The sequence below is a fragment of the Corvus cornix genome, chromosome 13, assembly GCF_000738735.6.
Source record: "Corvus cornix cornix isolate S_Up_H32 chromosome 13, ASM73873v5, whole genome shotgun sequence".
Lineage (NCBI taxonomy): Eukaryota > Metazoa > Chordata > Aves > Passeriformes > Corvidae > Corvus > Corvus cornix.
The window spans coordinates 8,362,270-8,385,545 of NC_046343.1; the positions used below are offsets into that span (position 1 = coordinate 8,362,270).

The following is a 23,276-nucleotide window of genomic DNA, read 5'->3' on the forward strand; positions in this document are numbered from 1 at the left end:
CCAGGGAAGTTCAGGGAGAACTGTCTCCCGTGAGAGGGATCCCACGGCCTCACAGGGGAAGATTCCTCTCCCGGAGCAGCGGAGGGAAATCTCAGTGATGAACTGACCAAACCCTCATGCCCTGTCTCCCTGCGCTGTCGGTGGGAAGGAGGGAGGGGCTGGGGGGGGGAAGGTGTTCTAAGGGCTTATTTTACTTCTCATTATCCTCCTCTGATTCTGTTAGTAATAAATTCACTTCGCAACTTAAGTTGAGCCTGTTTTCGCTCCTGAAGTGTTTCTCCCGGTCCTTATCTCACTCATGAAGCGCTTGTTAATTTTTTTCTTTTTCCCTCCTCTGCCCAGCTGTGGCAGGGGAGGGTGAGCAAGCCACTCTCATGGGTGCCTGGCGCTGGGCCAGTGTCAAACCACAACAGCAGGAAAGGTGCTTAATTGGAACAGCTTACCTTAAGAGTGTTTTCTGTGTTCTCTGAGTGTTTTCTGTTGTTTTCCTCAAACTTCCATGTGGTCTGTTGAAGAATTTCGAGAGAGTGCTCTTGACAGGCAACAGGTTAATGCCATGCTATTGCCTTTTATGAAGTAACTAAACTGTTTTTTGGGATGTGGGGCTTTTTAATTTTCTTCAAAGAGCTGGACTTATGCTGTTAACTTCAAGCTTTGTATCTTTTGATTTGACTGGCTAGAATGAAGAAGACTGTAGTTTTCATAACTCTGAAATATGAGTATGCTTGACTAATACTAAATAAGCAATTTCATAATTTGTTTCATGAAAAAACTTGCTTCCTCAATTTGAGTAATTATGAGAAACAGAAGTCATTTGTCCGTAACATCAAACTTTGTTTAAGTGAATTTTTTATCCTCTCAGTGGAACAAACGACTATTGCCAGCCCAGATAATAAACATTTAGAAACTGATCCCTGCAGTACCAAGACCTAAAAATCTTGGGACTTCTAAGATAAGGAAAAAAAGAAAGCCCAAACCCTCAAATATTGAAGAGTAAAAGCATGAGGTGGTTAGAAATACAGTAAACAGATCTGTTTACAACCAGTTTATTTTGCCTATAATTATTGTCCCCATATGTGTCTGATGGACAGTCGTGCTTTGTGTTTTCCTGTCAGCCAAATAAGAATTTCTGTTTTCTGAAAACACCTGAAAAACTCTGAAAATTCAGAAACTAAAATCTGGTGAATTCACAAGGCATTCGCCTGCATTTTGTTTGTTAGTATGATATTTGCTTGCTTATTTTGATGTCCTACTGCTTGACAATAAATACATCCTTTATGTTACTGCTGGAGTTTTAGGTTTTGCTTTTGTGCCAGAGCTGCATTCTGTTGGATGAGAGTAGGTGGATCCTTATCCGGGGGGCAGGAGAAAAGACAAAGCCAGCTGATGTTGCAAATGTCACCTTTATCACCCACATAATATAGACTCTCAGTCATTCAGGTGTTCATCTGTCATGGAATTATCCTCTGATGTTGGAGCTAACACCTTCAATTGCTGACTGGTGTTTGCTTCCATTTTCCTAAGGTAAAGGTGGAAAGAGAGAAGTTGCCTTTATCCCACGGGTGCCGTCCTGACTCACTGTATCCCTACACCTAGGACAAGTACTGATCGAGCAGATCTCACAGCTGAGACCCTGAGGAACCTGCATTAATAAATAGGATGTGGGCAGAGGATCAGTCCTGGGAATGTGAAATGGCCCAGCAGCCTGGTCCCGTGGGGGAGCTGTGACACCATGGGAGAGGCTGCTGGGGCATGTGCTGCTACATTTCTTATGGTCTTTAGGTTTTTATTTAGCCCAGAGTGGTACAGGCTTGGCCGGGATTATGATTCCATAGCACAGAAAATGTAGCTTTGGGGAAAAAAGCCAGATTAACTGAAAGATGTCGATGTCAGCAAGGACGAGTAATCTGTCCTCTCCCTCTGTCAAGTCAAAATGATTACCTTGCCTATTGAGTTTTATTGGGCATTTTTAACTTTGAAGGAGTCCATTTTAGTTTACTGCCTAAGTGGTGGAATAGAGCTATGTCCATAAAATGAGCAGTTCAATCTGTTTCCCATAATTCTATTTTTTCAACAGAGTTCCTCCTGGAACTTTGCTTATCATATGCTTGCTATCACCTGCACTGGAAGTTGTTCTTGGAACTGTACAGACTGAGCTAGTCTTGAAGTATGTGATTGTTCAGCCTTCCTGTCTCACAAGGGAGTTATTATCTTCAGGAACAGTTAAACTGCCAGGAACCTTGGACATACTTTAAAGATGGCAGAAGCCTCAGTCGAAGGCAGTTTCCCATTGTCTGCATCTGTCAGAGCATTCCAGCATGCCCAGCTTCAGAAATGAGTCACTGGTCAGAGCTTGGGACTGTCATTCAGGAGATTGAAGATTGTTTCATGAAGATTTGCAAATTCCTGCTTTTCTCATGTAGGAAAAGGAGCAGATTTGTGTTTCTTCCTTCATTTAGCTATTAATCTTGACCATCCTTTAAACAACAGTTGATGAGTGTCAGTGTTAATTCATTCAGTCGGAGTAGTCAGATCAAGATAATTTGTGTTATTCTGCACAGTAAATGTTGGCCATTTTTGGTGGTACCCAACAACAGCTCATCCTCTGAAAATATTATGGTTGTTCAATTTTCTTTAAAAAAACAAAATCAGAAGAGAAATTATTTCTATTTTGTTGGAAATACTCTTTGCACATCATAAAAAGATAACTTACAATTGTTTTTGTAGTACTATTTCCTTTTAATAGATTTGTCCTTGGACTAGGAATAGGACTTCAGTCCTCTCTACTCATTACCTGCTGCTTTGCTTTACTAAAGCAGACTTGGCTCATACCAGCATGGCAGTGTCACCAGGATCATCACAGCAAATAGGTACTTCCTGGTTCTGCTGTTAGTGAAACAGGAAAACCTGCTGCTTTAGGATGGTCAATCAAGAGCAGCTGCCTGCACCTAGAAATCTCCCCTGGTGTGGATGACCTCCTCTGGGTGTGGAGTGTGTCAGCAGTGTGACTGATGTGTAGAGTCTCCTTGGGAAGATGCCTGTCAAATCATTGTCATGCTGCCTCCTGCCAAGTGATCATGGGGACACTGCCAAAGCTCAGGGGAGAGCTTTTTGTTGGTCTTCTGAGCCAGAAATGAGGTATTGTTGTGAGGCAGAGCAGTTGGTGGGAGAAGAAGGCAGTTTGCAGACAAGTGGGTGAATGATACTCTAATAATGGTAACACTGAAGGATTGAGAATTCAGTTCACTGCTCGTGAGTGTTTTAGGGCTGAGGGAGGTGATGCTTTCGCACAAAGATCTTCATGTAGTGCCTTGCTGGGTGTGCTTATATTTGTCTTGTATGGCATCAAGTTTTGTCCCCTGAGAACCCCTGACTGGCTCATCTCGCTTGGCTGTGGTGCTATTCTGAAGCATGATTATTAAAAAATAAAGCCAAAACACAACTCTGGTACCATGTCTGCAACTTTGTTACCATCACATTTAATTTATTGGAAAGTCTTTTCACCTGGGGTCTGAGTCAACCTGGATGGATCCTGTTTGGCCAGAGAGAAAAGGCAGCTGGGTGCAGTCTGTCAGTTGCAGACTGCCTGAGCAAGGAGTCACGGATGAACTCACCCTAAATTCCAGGGAATTTTTATGTGCAAGAACCTAATTTGGCTCTACTCTTGTCTTTAGGAAACTACTCTACAAACCCCCCATGCTTCTTTATTATTTCTTTATAATCAATGATTAAGCTCTCATTTCCTTGCTAGGGGACAGTTGCGTTTTTGTTGCGCTTCCAGAATCTGCACCGATTTTCAGGTTAGGAAATCCTGCATTTCCAAAAGCAACATCTTATTGCTCCGATGGCTGGTGGTTCTTATCTCTCTTAGGTGTTGTAAAGTGTTTTCTTACTGGGTGGCATTCCTGGTGCTGGGTGAATGAGGCAGTGTTCTGCCCGTGTTTAGTTTTATGTCAGGCCTCGTCTCTCTCTGTGTGACAAAATTCCCAGGAGTGTTTAACGGACACGTGCAGACAAATCTCCTGCACGCCCCATAAAGCACTTTACTATGGGCCACTATAAAGCAGTCATTACAGAGCAATGTTTAAACTTCTGAGATTAACACAGTCTCTCAATTGCACTTATTTTTATAATGTGTAATTTAGCAACTGAACTGTGAAAAGTTATGGCATAACAAGGTCTTCTTAAAAACAGTGGCTCCAACTGTGCTTTTAGGTTGCTTCATTGTAAATCTGGAGCAATTCCATTCTGTTAGTTAAAAGAAAGAAAATGGGATTTTTTCTGGGTGCATCTGAAATGTATTATCAAGTGTTGCATGGCACATTTTCCACATTTATGGAAAGCAAAGAGCTTGTGCCTGATTTCTCAGGAACCAGACTTGGACAATGCTGTTCCTTGCATGCAGAACACTTTGGCAGTTGCCATTTTGCTCAGGGAGTTGTGCAATGGTATTTTTGCCTGGATGAGGAACGTTTGATCAAACCTCTGTTTGAAAACCAGATGCTTTTTCTGCGGCCACCACACATCTAGATAGCCATGAGATCCTTCCCTGCTACTTACCACTTCCAGCTGAACTATCCCATGAGGGTATTTCAGAACACTTGTTTTCTTCGAAGCTCTTCCATGTAAATATACTGAATTGACCAGCAAAGTTTTGACCGTGACTGTCTTTGTTTTGCAAAGTTCTCTTGTAAACAGGCACTGTGGGGCTTCCCCAAACAGCCCCATCAGTGCAACTGAATGGGAGCAACAAAGGCATAGGAAATGAAATGTCCATTCCTTTTCTTATTCATGTAAATGATAGTTTATCATACTGTTTATTAGCTTCATGTAGTCAGGATCTGTGATGTTTCTTAAGCTTTTTATTCCTTTTTTTTTTCCTTTAATGAGCTGCAATAAAACATTGCCTTGCCTGAGTGCTGACGCAGTGCTGAGGCATTCTCCAAACTTAGTGTTATTATTGATGTTAATTAGTCATTACCCATGGCGAAGGCTGCCACCACAGCACAAAGCAGCCATGATGTATCTTTACCAGTTGTTCTGTCTCTATGCAAAATGTTCCTTTTTACGACTATATGGAATTCCTGGAATGAACAATTTCAAGTCATCCATAAACATGGTTTTAATAATGATATCTGATTTCTTTATAATATCTCTCCTCAGTGGATGGGCAATGATGTACAAAGGAGCTGGCAGTACACAGGTGCTACAAGTGTGAAGGTAAGGAAATGGACAAGTGAAGAGACTCCTTGGGTCCTTCCTTGGAGCAGCAGCAGGATCTAGAATCACAGAATCATGGAAAATATGTGCAAATGCACAAGTAACAAGGTTACTGCATGTGCACTATATAAGTACCTACTTGTAGGGAGGAGTGGGGAGCTTAACACCTGTGTTCTCATGGTCTGCCAGTGGTTTGGTGCTTGGATCGCTTGGCATCTCACGTTTTGAATAATTTCTTTGGAGGCTTTTCTACTTGAATATGTGTAGTATGAGGTGTGGTATGAGGTTTTAATGCAGATAGTTGCTATCACTGTGGTAACGCTGTTGCAAGTCTGTTAATGACTTCTGGACTTCCGAAAGCAATGGTCAAAAATTAGTAGCCAGTTTTCTTTCATCTCTGGAAGTGGAAACAAACAGAGCTGGCACAGCTCTGAAGTTGTGTATGGAAGTAGCAGGTTTGGAGCACAACTCCTAGGTGGGAGTTGTTCCTTTCCAGGGTACAGATGAGCGTGGCTGGGAGGTTCCGTGCTTCTCTGCTCCAGCAGCACCTTCAACTGTTCTGTTTTCTGTTCTGCATTGTTGTCTGCAGCCACCGAAGGTGATGATCCAAGGGAAATCACACGGTGTTCACTGACACTGTGTTTAGAGCTGTGAAACAGAACAGGTAGAGAAAAGGCCAAATGAGGACATGTGTGATCCTCTGCTTTGTCTTCCTCTGTTCCAGCAACACAGAAATGAAATGTTTCCCTATCCCTAAACCAGGACATCCACCTTTCAAATATTCTGACTGAGCTCCTTTCAGCTCAGCCATGATCGCAGGTATGTGCAGAAGGACTGGCCTGGGCACAGAGAGCAAAGGCTGACAGACAATTAAAATTTGTAGCTGTTTTTATTCTGCTCTAACTGTTGGATTTCTTTCTAGGTACAAACAGTTGATGTGACTTTCATCAGCTGACATGAAGGAAAAGGTGCAAGGTAAAGTATATTTTTAAGTTGAACAATTTTATATGTGCTTTTAGAGATTTGCTGCAGAAGATGATGCTTGGCCATGTCCTTAGGTACTATAATCTGGTATAATTCTACTGAGGTGAATTCTGACAGATTATATCAATTTGGGTATGACCTGAGATTGTAGCATCCTGACAGTATAAGCTGGCAGCTTTTGATTTTCACTCCCTTGTACTGACAAGAAATTGGATCTTTATTTATTTATATGTCCAGTTCCAATGAAAATTAATAGTTTCATTGTCACCTAGTATTAATTTACAATTCTGCTGCAGGTTTTCTTCCTTATGGTTGAGAAAGTTTAAATACAGAATAATTTTCACCACTTGTGTGTGCCAACCCACCCGTGGATGTGAAATAGCTGTGTCTGGTGCCAGGGGAGTTTTCCAGAAATACAATGTGTCTTTTATGTGCCCACATGTGTAATGTTAAACTGTTTCTGCCCATGGAGGCTGTAGGATTTGCACACTGGTCCAGAGGAGACACATTACTGATGGGAATTTGCTTATCTTTTATAGAAAAAAATCGTCTTCTAAAAGTTTTGTCTTCCCTTGATCCATAGTGCCAGGGGAACATGTTGAGGCATGCCCTTTTCTGTTTGCTTTCAACAACAATGGGAATTCTTCAGTTAAGTATAAAAAATGGAAATTTCCTTTCTTTTTGCCCCTCTCAAGTATGTTTAGGTAACTGAAGCACATTCACACTTGGAGAGATGGGGCTGTTTTGCAAGGGAAAACCAAAACATTCCAGTGCAGCTAAAATTGCAGCTCCTCTGGTGTCTTAAGTTCAGGCCACAGCAGGAGGTGCAGATATCTAAGGGGAATGCAGTAACTTTTTGGATCTTTTCTTTGGAAGAAATAATAAGATGAGTCACAATTAACCCATTCAGCTAAGTTAGCAGGGCTCTGGGAGATGAGAGAAGAAATGGGAAGTTTTTAGTTCTAATGGTTTGCTCTACAGAAAAGAGACCTTTTTCCTTACATCCCTTCAGGTCCAATCAATAAATTTGTCTTCATCATTTCAGGAAGCATAAATTTGCTTCTTTTCTTACAACCTTCTCTTATACATCCCTCCTTGAGACGTCCAAGCCTGATGTGATGATCGTGCTTTGATTATCTTGCTCTGGCAAACCGATGGGCTCCACTCTCCAGGAGAAAAGGGCTCTCCAGGGCAAGTGTCAGAATGTTGGCACAAAGTACTTTGTTCCTCTTACATGATTAATGTGGAAGGAGTGTTTTTAAGTAATTTGTAATTTGTCACAGTGCAATGGAAAACATGCCGTATCAGAGGCAGCCAGGGCCATAAAGTGCTGTTGTTGAGAAGTGAGGACTATTCTAACCCAGGTGATGTCTCCAGGGGGTGTATTCCTCAAGGACTGGTGGGTGGATTAGCAGTCAAACCTTTGAGAAGCAGGGTGAAAGCCAACATGTCCATGGTGACAAGGACACAGCTGGAATTAAGAAGGATGACTAGCACATCCAAACCTTTTTTAAAGGATTCTGGTTGGTTTTTTCTCTAATGATCTTTTCTGGTTTCATTTATTTAGCTGTCTCGAGAGTTCATGTCTTTCAGGTAGCAGAGAAGTGTCTGCCCCAGTGTCTCAGAAAATGAGGTTTTGTCTTTGGTCCCTCACAAAAGGAGCTGCACACTGGTGCCGTGGGTAAGCAGGAGATGGAATGTCCCATTGCTCTCTGCCTGTCTCTGGCACTCGAGTGCTTGTGGAGCTCATCTCAGCAGAGCTTTGCTGCTTTCTGCTTTCGTTTTTCCAGCCTCTGGATCTTGATGTCACCATGTGGCTTTGAAAAGAAGTGTTTGAGGTTGAAGGAGCCTGTACAAAAAGTCAGCCATCCTTCAAAACACAGGTCAGGGTGGTATTTGTTCGAGGGGTAGCACCTGAAGGTCAATTCTGTTATTCCATGACTCCTTAGTTGATATGTTTTCCCAAAAGCCAGTAATCACCAAGGAAGAAATCTCCTGTCTGGGAAAATAAAGCAAGGTATGTAAATTGCTTTAATGGGATGCTCTAGTACACTTATATCTTCTTGAAAGGAAGCTAAACCACATGCATGAGATGATAGATGAGTTTATTTTCACATGTGGATTTAATAACCTATGAAGATGTAGCTGCATTTTTAGTGCCCCAAGTCATCTCCAGGAAAATAATTCCATGGGATGAGGTCAGTGTCTGCTTACAGCCAAGAGAATGAGCTGAAGGGGTTTGCCAGTGGTTAGCTTGGTTAGGAGGCACGATAGTTTATTTGATACTGAACAAATCAGGGTGATGTGGAAATTAATTATATCTTCTGCTCAGAACAGAGAGAATAGAAGTGCCCCTGAGACCATCTGGGGTTTAAAACTGAGGAGTTGGAAGGAGCTGACTGCCACTCTGTTCTCTTTGTAGCACTATTTGTTACTCTTCCCAAATATTTATTGGATCATAGCTGTAATTAAATTTGTGCTGAAAATGTACAGAGCACCCTGTACTTAGTGTCACAGGAAACCAGAAATCCTCTACACTGAAGCAGTACAGTGGCAGCTCCTTGGCCACAACAGCCCCCTTTGGAATGGGAGATAATCCAAAAAAGACTCTCCTGTTGATATGGCACTTGCTAAGTTAAAACACAGGAAATTGTGAATTTTGGCTCCATCCTGTTTGACCATTTACACTATCTCCTTATCAATGTACCTGGCCTGGTCCTGGGAGATTGGATGGTGTCTGGATACAAGAGGTACAATTTAATGCTCCCAACTGCTTGAAAGGGACTGGACAGTGATTTGTGAGCTCTCTGGTGATGGGGGAGATAAAGCTCTGCAGTGGGGATGTCCTCTGCCCTGCCTTCACCCTGGCCAGAGCCAGGGCAGGCTCCCCATGCACACCTTGGAGCTGGAGCTGAGTGCAGGCTATGACCTGATTATTCCTGAATCAGGGGATGTCTCAAATCCAGATTCAAGTCTCATGGCCTGTAGCAGATGAGAGAAAGAAATCAATGTGCCATAGTCAAAAGCATATAGATGTTTCTCGGGGAATTTAAATAGCAGGTTGTTTGGTAAAACAGAGGCTGAGACCTGAGATGACAGCCCTGACACCCTGCAGGGGAAAGCCCATGGGACAAGAAAGAAACAGGAGAGTAAAGTAGTCCAGGCTGGGAAGCACAACTGTGTTTGCCCTGGGATAAATCTTACTAACTCAAGCACATCAAAGCATAAATGTAGCTGTCTTACTTCTGGACTCAAGCGACTCGAGCAAAGCCATCCTGAGAATCTCTTCCTCCTGTCCAGGACTGGCTGGTGCTCCTGTGCCAGCAGAGATGTCCCCAGGAGCCACATTTGCAGCCTGCGCCTGGCTGGAATTACCTGCTCTCCAGACACCTGTGGTGCAGCTGTAATGCTGGGAATGCTTGGCACCTCGGGAGGTATTCAGGACTGAGTTAATTTAATTATTCTCTTGCTCATTGGCTTCAAAATCCACTTAGAGATAGGGAGGAGGTGCCTTGTCCCTACCACAGCTGATGGCAGCCAGCCAGCAGAAGTCTCTGCCTGGCAGGAGTGGGAATGAAGAGCTGGGCCAGAGTAGGTTTAGCTTCAAGGCACTGGGCAACAGGGAGAGAAATAGAAATTACTGCGTTTAAAACTGCTGACTCTAGTCTTGATGGATGATCCCCTAGAAGTGTCAGGCCAGGAGCCACAGCTCTGTGAGTTAGAAAACCCTGTGGAATTGAGAAGAAATGTGAGAAACTTCTCACCCTTGCCTGTGTCCAGGCTTGATCTGAGTCAATAAAGAGTCTCCCTGACATCACAACCCAGCATTTCAAACCAGGAACCTCATCACAGTCCAGTTTGAGTGCTGGCACTCAGGCCAGGTGGGACAGGGAGTGCAGCCATGGTCCCAAGCAGAGCTTACAACCAGCAAACTCAGTCCATGCATGGCCCGAGTTTGAGCCCAAGTGAAGTAACCCTTGTGCCCCTCCCCACTGTTTTACAGTCTTTCCACTGACCTCGTCATTATCATCTTTTATGGCATCCCATGTGCTGTTGAAAGCATCAGAGGAGGAAATGAAGGGCCGTTTACTGTCCAGGCTCTGTGCTCACATGTCCCCTGACGAGCTATTCTCTCCTGGCTGTGCCCACAAGGGGCTTCAATTAATGTTGCATGGGACACTGAAGAAAGAATAGAGAGAGAAAGAAAAAGAATACCTAAAATACTTCTTGAGATCTCCCTCTCTATTTCCCATCATGTCCTACTGCTTGTAAAGCTCCACAATCCCATTCTATGACAGATTTAGACTTACTCTCTTTCATTTTCTGTCTCTGACTCACTCTGTTCCACATGATTGCAACTCATCTTTGCATCCTGACTGCATTTGGTGAACATTTCTTAGCTGTGGCTATCTCTGCTCCTTACTGCACTTGGAGTTACCACCAACTCCCTCTCCTTTCTTCTCTGCATTTCAGACCCTCTGGGAGGGATGAGCTTGGGTCCAAGACCTGGTGCACACTTTAAAAGGGTCTTTTCTAATCTCCAGAAGTGTTTGGACCAAGTCCACTTTGTCTGGGAGAGCTCTTGTGTGCAACTGTCCCAGCAGCTATCTTTACACATAAATAATAGTTTAATTAGGGAGCACCTCATCTTTCTTGTTCATAAAATATGAGACACTCTGTGTGTTTGGAAAAGGGAGAGCGGGATGGGAGAGCAAAAGAGAAGGAAGGAATTAATTTTGAAAGCACATTGCAAGTTACATTTATTTGATTTTCTCTAATCCATCAATCTTCTGTTATATGGCTCAGCTCCTTGGGGCTTGTTTGAAAAGGGGGAATTTACTGCACTGTAAGCCAGGGCAGTGATTTGCAAAGTGGGGGGCATGGATTGTATCCTAGGAGAGAGCAGGGAACCAGAAAGAGAGGTGGGGGAGCTTGTGAATCCCTCTGCAGAGGTAAATATGCTGTACATTACCAACTCCCTCCCAGCCATCCCTGGGGGCATTTCTGGAGGGGACCAACCTGCTCTATGCCCACCTCTTGCACCATGTGGCCATACCAGAAATATGGACCAGCAAGTGGGCAATAAATTGACACCCTGGCTCCCTGTACACCTTTCTCCTTGGAGAAACCTTTGGATAAGAACCTTTTCCAGTAGACCTGTGCTTGATCGGGACTCCTGGATGGAAGTGCAGTATGAATTCATACTGAGTATGCAGCATTCCGAGGGAAGCATGGACTCTCCAGCCAGGGAAAGCAGATGCAGCACATCCCAGCAGACAGTTATTGTAGGTGTCCTCCCCAGCTGAGAAATGTTTGGGAAACACTTGTAACTCTTTTTCTCAGGTGTTGCAAAGAGGATTTGTTTTGTAAATAGTGAAGCTGTTAATTGCCCTGACTTTATTAAGAGGGAGCCGAAAAGGTGTTAACAAGCTTTTGTTGCTCTGTGCTGGCAATGAGCCAGCACCAGTCCCTCTGTAGGGGGAAGGTGGCGAAGTTGCTCTGAAAGTCCCTTTGCCCTCTAGAGAAGAAAAAAAATTAGGCACCACTTTAGCCAAAGACTTGGGGTAACGTGTGAATTTTGTAGGAGGGATTTAACTTGAATCACCACACAGTTACGCTCCAGGGGATTCACTTTCTGTCGAGCAACATGGACTGGAGTGTCCCCAGGGCAGCACAGCTGGGAAGTCTGAGCTGGAAAGGAGCTTTAAAGGTTGTTTTCTCCTTCAGCTTCTCTCTAGGCACAGGTAGAGGGAAGTTCCCGCACACAACTGTGGGAAGCCCAGGAGTTCAGTAGCTTTGAAAATCAGGCTGGTGGGGTTTGGAGATCTAACTTTAAGCACCTCACTTAAATATATATTGTTTAAGACTAGAGTTGAGGTTGTCAAGTCACTAAAGTCACTAACTGGTCACAAAACCCTTTCCTATATACTCCAACAAGCCAGACACCCAAATCCTCCCATCTTCCCCTGAAAATCCCTGTTGATAAATCCCGCAGAAGGCATGGAAGGGATGCTTTTTCATCCTCCTCTCTGGGACTGGCACTAACAGCAGCTAACCAGGGACTGATTCAGGCCCTTTAACTTTGTCATGCTAAGGGTTGGTTTTGCAAGTCGAAAAGGACCTGTGACTTGTTTTTTAAGACTTTAGGGAATTGCTGGCACTCACTGGTTTCACTGCACCAGATGCAGCGTGACCGGGAATCTACGCTGCATATGAAAAGGTCACTTAGCCTGTTCAAGAGAGGAGATTCTAACACTTGTCAGCTTGAGTGATGGAGGCTCTGCATGGAGAGCCATAATATTCATGTCAGAGAATTGCCAAGCCCTTGCGGAAGTGTTGAAGATGGATGGCCTGGGGATATACTCCTGACATTTTAATACGGGGGGAGGATACGGCACAAACATCTCATACAGAATTATAATCCATGAAAGGGCACTGGGGGCATAAATTAAAGGTAATCCAGCAGGCAAGGAGTTTAACAGCTGAAGGGAAGCAGGCTGGGGGAAAGGAGGGATGCTGGTAGGATGCAGTGGGGGCTGTGGTGGGGCTTTGGGGAAGGGAACAGCCCCCAGCTGGGGTGGAAGTGGGGCAGGAGGCAGCAGTGCCAGGCCAAAATCCATCCACCTCCAAACTGCTTTGCAAAATCATCTGCAGAACCTGCACTTTGTGTATTAAATAAATTCAATTCCCTGCTTGCTGATGGTCACTGTGCAACAGTGTGACCTGTTGAGGAGAGGGTGCTTGGGGCAGATGAGCAGAACTGTCCCCACCAGCCTGCTGGGAGAGGCTGCGGAGGCACACGGTGGCGATGATGGTGTGCATTCCCTGCCGGACTATCCTTGCACTCTTTTCTGCGAGAGGGAGCAAAGGAAACAGCACAGGTCCGGTTCCTGTGCTGGGTGACATCTTCAGCCCCCACACAAACACAGCCCCAGCCTGGCTCTGTGTGCTGGGCAGCCCTGAGGACGTGCTGTCTGTCTCTGTTGATACAGGCTGGCACCTGCACCCCTGAACTTCACCTTCCTCCATGCACTGAGGGAGGCAACCCCAGCCAAGGCCACATGAGTCATACCCATGCTCCTGCCTGAAGGGGAATGAAGCTGTGAGGGCATTTCCACCTGCTGGGAAGGAGAAACCAGAAGAAAACTGGTGGTTGCTGTCCCCAGTGAGGGTGCTGGGATGGGCACCTGGACAGCAGCACAGCATGGCCAAGAGGCTGCTGGTGAAACAGTGACAGGGATGATCCTGGGTTAGATGGGAAGGGCTGGGAAAGCTTGTGGACTTAGCCTGGGCTGTTATCATGGTATGAGCACCCCGACACTGATCTTCTGACCCTCTGTTAGTTGAGCAGGTACCTCTGACATAAACCTGCCCTGGTCTGTGGTAACACTATAGCTAGCCTATATTATTTCATCATTTGGAGAGTGTTTCCCTTTCTCACTGAAAATGGACTGTAAACCATCCCTCTCCCACAATAAAAGCACAAATTCACTGCTGGGACACTGGTGTTAAACCTCCACAAAGGCAATGGTGATTTTGAGCTGATTCCACTGCTGTCCCACAGATTTCTTATCACAGAGGATGCTCTATCCATATCAGTGGCTGGTAAAAATGGAAGGTGCTGCTCCAGAACTGTCCAAGTGGCTCCACAGCCCTGCCTGAAGTGCCCCTGCTCCTGGGAAAAAGCAGTGCTAACAGCTCTTGGTAGACAGACAGCATGATTTTGGGTTGAGTTCATGCAGCACCAGGCCCAGATTGAGATTTTTAGCTGTTCACTGTAATTAGGATCAACACTCTTACAATACTATTACTGGGGGACAGTGGTCAGATTCTTCCTCAAGGCTTTATAGAGCTAGCCCATCCCTTCCTCCAGGTGTGCAGTGAGTTACAGGTGTTTGGGATCAGTGCCCCGGGTTGGAGCTGACTTTGGGTGATCATGAGCAAACACGTGCAGGTTTGAAGGCATCACCAATCTCCACAAAAGCTTTTTGGCTGCAGTGGGAGAACGAGCCTTTACAAAGCAGCCAGTGACAGGACTGTGCTCTGCTGTGTGTGCTCATGTTTACTTTGAAAGCTGCTCTGCAGGAGTAGAAAAGCTGCCCAGGTAAAATCACAGCTGAAATGATGAGCTCAGTCCTGTGGCATCCTCAGAATTTGTTACCCTGTGCCCCTCTGTGCCCATGGCATTTCTGTGAGGGTTATTACAGAAACCACAGCAGCAGGCAGGGATGTCAGGGTTCCCTGACAGTGCTGTGATGGATTTAGACGATCCTGAATTTCCATTGTTTTGTACTGAATGTAGTGAGAATTGATGACTCTTGTATCCAAGCAACAAGGGGGAGGATGAGGAAACTTCAGCTTCTCCAGGACTGTAATATCTCTGGCAAGGTGCCACTCTAAGGCATGAAGTTGATTTTTGTAATTGTTCAGTCTCAGTATTGTCTCTGCAAGGTATAAAAAGAGAATGGAAATCTGTGTCATGGGATGGTATGTAACTTTCTCCTGACTTTGCTTCAATTTGCATTTGGTCTCTGGTTTTTGGGTACAATTCACTCGTTGCCTTAGAGAGTCTGGGTACCAGAAATGTAAATGGCTTTGATGAGAAATTTAAGGAAGAACAGTTCATCTCCAGCATTTAAATACAACAGGTTGGATGTGAATGCTGAGTCGGTGGGCAGGGGAGGGCTCAGTGGGAAAAGGATTGGTCTTGGCAGTGGTATCTCTACTTCCCTCTCCACCCCTATTTCCCTGGGATGGAGCCAGTGTGGGACAGAGGTCTGGTCTGGTGCTGTTGCCACCTGCAAACCTTTTTCTTCTTATTTTCTGCATGAATGTTAGTTTGGAAGGATGCTGCAGAGAAATGTAAGATGACACACAGCATGTCCCACCCATTCACTGGCAGCCCTCGTCTCCCAGGATTTACCTGAGTGGTTTATTAACCTGCTGTTGGTATACAGCAGGAAGGTCTCTATGTGTGCTTGGGAGTTATCCTGGTGAAATAGTTTCCCTCCTCTGAGCACATCAACAGGGCACTGTCCTGTGCTCTCTGTAACCTCATTTTGAGGGATTTTGGTGGTACCCTGTGCCTGCAGCTGCTGGGGCTCCAGAGCACAGTCCAAACAAATACAGCAGGTATTACAAAAAGAGAGCCTGGGGGTAATATTTGTGCAGACAAATCAACCAGTGCTCGAGATGCAGGAAAGTGCCTTTGTTTGCCTGTTTTTATCATTCCCAGTTCAGCCTAAATTTTTGGCGGTTGCAACTGCTATGTGGCAACACTGTGCAAAAATCTTGGGGTTTTTTTGTTTGGGTAGGATAACTTAATAGAAATAGCTACCCTGAAGGCAGCAAAGCCCCCCTAACTGATGGTGTCACTCTTCCAGCTTTAATAAAACCCACTTTGCATAAAATAAATGCATGGAAGTCAGCTGTGCTTCCAAAAAGTGTGTTTTGCAAGCTGAGCTCCCTGATCTGGCTCTCGTGTGTGTTGAGGCTGTGTTTACACAGGGGGAGCCGTAGGGAGACCTGGATAAAATAGCATTGAAGCATTTCCAATGGGTGTGCAGTGTGCTGGCAGAGCTGTAGGGTGGTTTTTACACTTGTCTCTCCTCCTCCTCTCCTGGCTGGAGAGCAAACCTGGTCGAGCATCCTTGCCCTGCATCGTGGGTGTAGGTGATGGCACAGCCCTGGCTCCCTCCGGAGCAGCTCTGACTCCAAGGAGCAGGACCTGCCCTGGGACAGCTGCAGCCAGCGCTGTCCCCTCCTGCCCCCCCCAACCTGGTCCGGGCTGTTGGCACCCGGAGCAGCAGGGAACCAGCAGACACATTCACAACTGTCCCCAAGTTTTCTCTCCTGCTCCAGTTCAAAGGGTTCCTCTTGTGCCTCCAAGAAATTTTCAGTGAGTGCCGATGGTGATGCTTTCCACATCAAAGCGGGGCAGCCTTGCATTGTCTGGGGGATGTCGGGTCGAGGCCAATTAAAGAGACTTTGGGAGCTTCAAAATCAGCTTTAGCCAGGCTGTGTCCGCATACTCAGCACTTGGAAAGGGCGAGATTACGGTGATAGGTACTAAAGCCAACCCTCCGGGGACTGGAAGCTGGAGCCAACTTACTGAGATCCAGGAGAATAAATTCACTGCCCTTGGTGGCTTTTGGATTAATGATGAGGAAATTCGTGGAAGTGCTGGGTTTTACACAGAAAAGGACAATTTGGCACCTAAAATCATACTGCTAGGAAGCCAGAAAGGAAAAAGCCAATTCTTTTCATTGTGGTTTATTGCAAAATACAGTCCAAAATCTAACTCTTAAAGGATACCTTCAAAATACATAGTGAAAACAGATTGTGCTAAGCAATAATACAATTTATTGATAAACAACATTAGGCATAAAGAATTCTGAATTCTTATCTGCTAATTAAAAACAAAAAAGTAAAGGAACTGTACACTGATTAATTTTATCCAGTACAAATACATGAAGCTATTGTCTATTTGGGGCAGGGCTTCTTGTGCCAAAATACAAAATTAAAAAGGAGAAGAAAAAAAGGGGGGAGGGAAATATGTAAACACTGGCTGTAAACTTTTCAAAGCCCTCAAAAGGCTGCAGTTGTGGTAATACACACCACAACACTGCCAATCCTCCTCTCACATCACAAAGTGCATAAGTTTTGCTCCAGAAATGCTGCCAAGCAGCTGCTGTGCACGAATGGCCGGGACCTAGGGCTGCAGGGATGGGATCACCCAGCTGGACCCGCTTTTGGCCACAGCACCTATTCCCACCCCTCTGGCTGCAGGGCTGGAGCCCCACTGCTGGCATTGGCAGACCCACTGGCAGGGGCACAAGGGGTTGAGCCCACCTAAAACGTGAAATTCCTCCCTCTGTCCAACGCACAGGTAAAGTGACTCCCAAGAAGAAGGAAGCTACTGGTAAATATTGAGGAAAAAACATGGAAGCAAGAAGGACCGTGGTCCCTCAGCGCCCGCGCCTTGCACTTCCTGATCCCACTGCATCCATCCACAGGAGACCCCATCACCTCACATGGTGCACACTCAACCCTCTGGACCCCAGGACGCTCCTTCCCCAGCGTAAGGACACCAAAGCTTCCCCTATCTCCTGTGGCCCCTGTTCCTCTGCCTGATGTGGTTGGGGGCGGCAGAGTCACGGCGGGTGCAGAAGTGCTTGGCCACCAGCGTCCGGCACTGCTCGCAGCGCACCGTGCAGCACCAGTGGAACTTGCAGTTGCAGCTGGCCACCACCTCCGTCCTCCTCTCCTCCACCCGCAGGCCGCACTCGGTGCAGAGCCGCCGGCAGCTCCTCTTCTCCCACTGCGAGAGGTTCTTGCCGGTCTGCAGGCACTCGCGGCCCTCAGTGCCGTGGTGGCCCAGGCTGGCGTTCCTCGTGCAGTAGTCGGGGGAGTCCTCCAGGAAGACGAGCTCCGAGGCGTGGATGTGGTGGAAGGTCTCTGCCGTGGCCCCGCGGCTGTCGGCGCTGTTGCCGGCTCTCATCCGCCTCTTGTCCATCTCCAGCTTGTGGGCTTGGTCGTATTTTATCTTCAGGTAGTTGCCGATCTCGCGGAATTCAGCGAGCTGCAGCCAGCAGGTCTGGATGCTGCAGCTGCCCGACACCCCGTGGCACTTGCAGGCCCTCTTCATTGTGTCTTTCACTGCCTTGGTGGGAGAGGTGAAGAAATTAGGAAATCTCAAAATCAGGCTCTACAGCACTTGTAATTTGGGGACAATGCATCAAAAGTGGCTTGTACTCGGTGTGATTGACACAAGCTGATGCTCTTAGGTCCTGGAAAACATCTGTCCCAGAAATAAGTGGGCACAAACTATTGTTCCCAGCCCTTCCAGGAGAATCCAGGCCAGGAAGAAGTGCCTTTGTCAGGTCATGCCCTTCTCACGCCACTCAGCAGCACCAACGTATCATCTCTTTCAGAGGTTTCATTCAAAATGTGTGAAACTGTTTTGGAATAATCATACCCAACCTCTCTGCATCTCCTCCAGGCCAAGCACTTCACAGATATTATCTGCCTATCTCCCTCTGGTATTTATAAGGTCCCAATCACTGGTATCTATGTGAGATTAAGCCTTGACACACCCTATGAGATAGGTATGTTAAGTGTTGTCATCCTTGTTTTTACAGACAAGGAGGTTTGGCAAGATGCTGAGAGCTCCCATGGCCCAGGCAGGAGCTGGGACGAGTCTGGCTGGCTTGTGAGCAGGGCCAGCTCACACCTGCCTTCCCGGCCAAAGAGCTTGGAAATGCATATTGCAAGAAAGTAAGGAAGGTGGCTCTAGCTTTGTTTTGCAGACCAGACAAGCCTAGAGGTGGCTACAAACCCCATGCATTTCTGGATAAGTCGTGTGTGCCAGCACTTAACTGCGTTACACAGCTGCCAAAGCTGGAAGTAGGACCAACTCTTACTGGGATTCCCTGTGTTGAGGTTCAAGGCCAGATTCTGGCTGTGTTTTTTCCTCCATGCAACCACTACTGGGCCTGGATTGTCACAGGGGCCTGAAAATGGGGACCTGAACAGCCTAGATTTTGTTTTCAATATAGACATTATTATTATTATTATTATTATTATTATTATTATTACTTACAAGTCTCCCAACTTCATTGTTGTGCAGGTTAATCAGCGCGCGGGTATCGTGTCCTGTTTCCAAGGCATCCACAAAGAGCTTGGAAACCTTCTCCCCAAACTCCACGTTGTCACTGCATCCTCCCCAGACCCAGCCTCGGCCACCTGCAAGACAGACACAGGCTAAGCACAGAACTGCCCCAGATTCTGCCCTGAAGTCCGTGGGGCTGCGTGTGGGGACAGAGGGATGAGGTCAGTCTGTCCTGGGAGGGCACTCACCGACACGGCCGTTCCTGGAGTCGTCGCAGCCACAGCTCTCGAAGTCCCCCAGGCTGCAGTTCCTGGTGAGGGTGTACATGACCCCGGCCGAGCTGATGGCGTGCACAAAGGAGGTTTCCCGGGTAGCTGGGGGAGAGAGGGGAAAAATACTGTCACATGCAAATGTAGACATCAGTCCCGGATTATCAGCAATGAAATTCTTTCTCCTGCAAAGGTGCAAGGAGAAAATACCCATGCTCTCTGTTCAAAAGGTAAGGTGCTACAGAAATGAAATTAAATGCTCATGACTGGATCTTTTCAGGCTTCAGCATCACAGGGTACACCAATTTGGCGTATGATTATACAGGTGTCAATACAAGGGATGGAACTTCTTGGCGGGGTAGGATTTTAAGACAATGCCACAGTCCTGCTCTGGCCAAGGCAAGTTATTTCTCCCTTCACCTAGTGCTTGGTTCATCTCTCTCCTTCCCTGCCTGGGGGTATGTTGTGCTTTGATCTTGCCTGCTGGAGAAAACAGTCATTGATCCTTTGAACCTGTGCTAACAGCTGTCTGCACCCACACTCCTGTGTAGTCCTTTTTGGCTTTCTGAACAGGTTCAAATAGAGATGCTGCTCTGGGGAAAAGGAGACTTTTGCCTGTTGAAATAGATGATATTGAAATATATCCACAGCTTTCTTATGAAGGCAGTTTCTTAGTACACATCTCTGGTTTCTCCCTTTGCCTCTCCTGCGCTTCTCCGCACTGGAAGCTCGGGTGTCTCTAGCACTGCACTCCCCGGGATGCTGCACGCAAAGTGGCAGGAGCAGACCCATGAAGCAGCACTGAGGGAAAGACTGAGCCCGGGATCCCTCGGAAAATGTTAGTGATATTTATGACATCAATTAATACAGATAAAGGAAAAACAGTTGTGATTTTTGGGACATGAAACCCCTCTCCGTCAGTCAGTTAAAGCAGCAGCACCAGCTGTCTCCAGAGCACATCCCAGCTGGCAGCCAGAGCATCCCGGGCCAGGGAGCGGTGCCGGCAGGTGAAGGTGCACTCACCGCTGCGGAGCCGGTTGTGGGTGGAGAGCTGCAGGGCGCTCTCGGGGCAGTTCCAGCGCTCCCACCCGAACTGGAACTTGCATTCCTCCATCCCGCTGTGTGCCCCGGCTGCCACGCTGCTGGAGAACGTCAGGTAAGCCTGGCATGGGAAACAGCGGGGTTAAAATCCACCGTGTTTTAGCATTTATCAGTGAAAACAGACATGAGCAGGTTGCGAGTCTTTTCCCTCTGTACTTGGCAGGACTTGGAGCCGATATGCTCTGGGAAGTCTGGTTCCTTGGAAAGTACTATTTCCCATTTGCAAAACAAAATCACTCCATTTAAATTCCTGGCAGTCCGTATGTTAATTACCTTAGGTCCTGTCATCAGAAAGTTATTCACAGACCTGAAACAAAGAAAATAAAATGAGTCACCTTACCACAGGCTGAAGAGCATCCCTAAAAAATGCCCTTTCCACTGAGTTGTTTCCACCCTACCATGCTGCTGTGTGGAGAATGGCACTGTAGACCCCTGTGATGGAGAGGATGAGGAGGGTGCTTCTCTTCATGGCTGTCACAAGGAGTGGGGTTGGATCCCTTTGGCTGCTTCGTAGCTCTTCGCACTGCAGGTCTCCGAGCAAGCAGGGCCGCCTCCCTCCACTCCTTCCCAAGGTGAGCTATGGGGATGGAGCAAAGCTGCAGGAACCTTCAACGCTGATATTTATAAGGTGAAGTTGTGAATAGTCAAAACCCCCCATTCATTTGCTACCCAATGACTTAATGTGGTAAAAAAGCTCCTGCTCCAATGGGTGACAAGGAACCGCCTAAGGTTGCACTTCAAAAGGCGGCGTGGTGTCCCTGGGAGCGGGATGGTCTGAAGGAGAGCAAACTTCCCTAACAATGGGACACTTTTAACTCTCTTTCCCACCACCAGCCAGCCCTTTCTGCTGGCCCCAAGTCCTCTTGCCTTCTCCTTTTCATCCTCTGCTTGCCAGCAGAGGCTCCATCCCCATGTCCCTCCGAAATGACAAGCAGATGCATTTCTATAGTTCCCCTGTTATCTGCCTGCTCCCTCCTATGAGAACTCCCGAGGAGTTTTAACAACCCTTCTGTAAAGATCTATAGGGGATAGACCTCCCAGGTCTCCCTGGTTTGCAGAGATGAGTTTAAAGGCAGGTTTTTTCCTTCTTGCCTCTTTATGATGAAAGTTTCTGCATTTCCATCCTGACAACAGCTAGCATGGCTTGGGAGCGTTTGGAAATCTCTCTAATTTACGCGGCTGCAGCTTGGGAACACTGTGTGAATCACTTATGTGGTTTTCTTCATGCTCCAATGCTGTAATTAGGGGTTGGCAATTTCCTTATGGTGAAGGCTGCTGCAGAAAAGGCACGGCTGCTGCTGCTCCAGGCAGGAGCTGCCCATAGTCTGAGTGGAGTGAGGGGCCTCTGCTGCAGCTGAGCCATCATCTGTGCTTGGGAAAGGAAAATCCTTATCAGAGGAAACCCAAAAAGCCTTTTGGTAGTTACAGCCAATATCATTAAGGGTTGTGAGGAGCTGTGATGCAGGTGATGGAGGAATGGGGAGATGGTGTTCATGGTAACTTCTTGGTCTGTTTTCCTGTGGGTGAATGGTCCCACTGGGGGCCAGCTCACTCTGGGCAGGGATCCTGGCTGCTCTGTGGGGCAGTGTGGATACTTGGCCCCAAAGCAATGCCATGCTGTGCCAGCAGTGACAAACAGCCCCCTGGCTCTGCCTGTCACTGTCCCATGGCACACAGGCACAGCATCTGTCCAGCATTGACTCTGCGGCAAGCAGAGCTGCTGCCTTCCTCCTCCTCCTCCTCCCCCTGGCAGCTCCCTGACTGACCCTGGGGTACACCCATCTCCCTGAGTTAACCACTGCTGCTGCAAGGGGACTGATGAAAGAGCTGCAAAAGTGAGGTTCAAGGGAACGGGACTGCGCTGGACATGTCACCTGGGGAGCTGCCCCATGAGGAGAAGGGGGCACACAGGGACAAACCCCATCTTCACATGCAGGCAAGCGGCCACAGCCAGCAGCACAATGACCAGGCAGGGGGATGCACCTCAATACCTTTGAGAAGTAGTTTTCTGTCCTACCATGAAATGCTCAAGAGCATTGCAGAGCCAGCAACCTGCCCTGGGGTTTGGCACCTCACAGCTGGTATCTGAAGTGCAGGACTGTGGGCTCAGCTCCCGCTGCTGGAGACCTGTCACTCCTTTCTCTCCTGCCTGGAGCAGGCAGACCAGCTCCTCGCTGCTCCTGGCTGCAGAAAGCACAGGGATTCTCCCTGTCCTGCTGCCCATCAGCAAGTGAGGGGAGAGCCCTCTCCCTCCAGACTCTGCAGAAGGGAAACCTGGAGTCAGCTGGGCAAAGCCACAAACAACCCGTTTGTAACCAGAGGATTAAAATTGCAGATTGGTTGAAAAGCAGGGATGCAAAATACCTTCCAAGTGAGCACAAAGCTGATGCAGTCCCACCAGCATGGAAAACCCTCTGTGAGTCAGCATTTTAATCATTACCATCCCGAACAGATCCTACTTGTTAGAGCTGTCGAAGGACAATTACTGGGAATGAAGTGTTTCCCATGTATCTGGGAAGTTCATTGATTAAACCCCATGCATATGGCTTGGAAATCTGTGTGCATTTTCTACATGCACACAGGTAATTTTGGGGGGGTTGTGTCTGGCTGCCCCTGAGGGCATATAGATGGGGTTTTTTCTTGTCTGAGACAGTTTGTGCAGCTAAAAAAAAGTTGGCATGTCTGCTCTGTCTGTTCACACATGATATTGCTATCACATGCCAGAGGAATAACAGAGTCCCTGGGCGTGAGCTGTGCCACGAGCAGCCGCTGGCAGGACCACACAGCTCTTTGCCCAGGCTATTAAAAATGTCCTTTCTAATTAAAGTCACAGCGATCTTAAAAGTCACTTATAACGTTGTCACTTGCACTAGCTGTCAGCAAACAAAGCAGCGTGCTGGGATAAGCCTTCCCATGCCGCTCCAGGTTTTTTCCAGATTAACTGCTCCGGCCTGGCAAGCAGGAGCCAGCACTTCTGGAGGTCACCCAGCAATGAGTGCAGTGATCCCAATTGTATCGCTGCTGGGCTTTTCCACCTTAAGCAAAAGCAGACTTGGGTCTTGCTGTGTTAATAAATTTGCACTTATAGACCA

At 46.9% G+C, this 23,276-nt stretch overlaps 1 long non-coding RNA gene across 1 annotated transcript; it reads left to right on the top strand.

Moving 5' to 3' along the window:
- Positions 1-183: 183 nt before the first annotated feature.
- On the top strand, positions 184-23,276 carry LOC109144604. The gene is made up of 2 exons (XR_005603045.1): positions 184-6,195; positions 17,093-23,276. It is a non-coding gene; the product is annotated as an uncharacterized LOC109144604 (long non-coding RNA).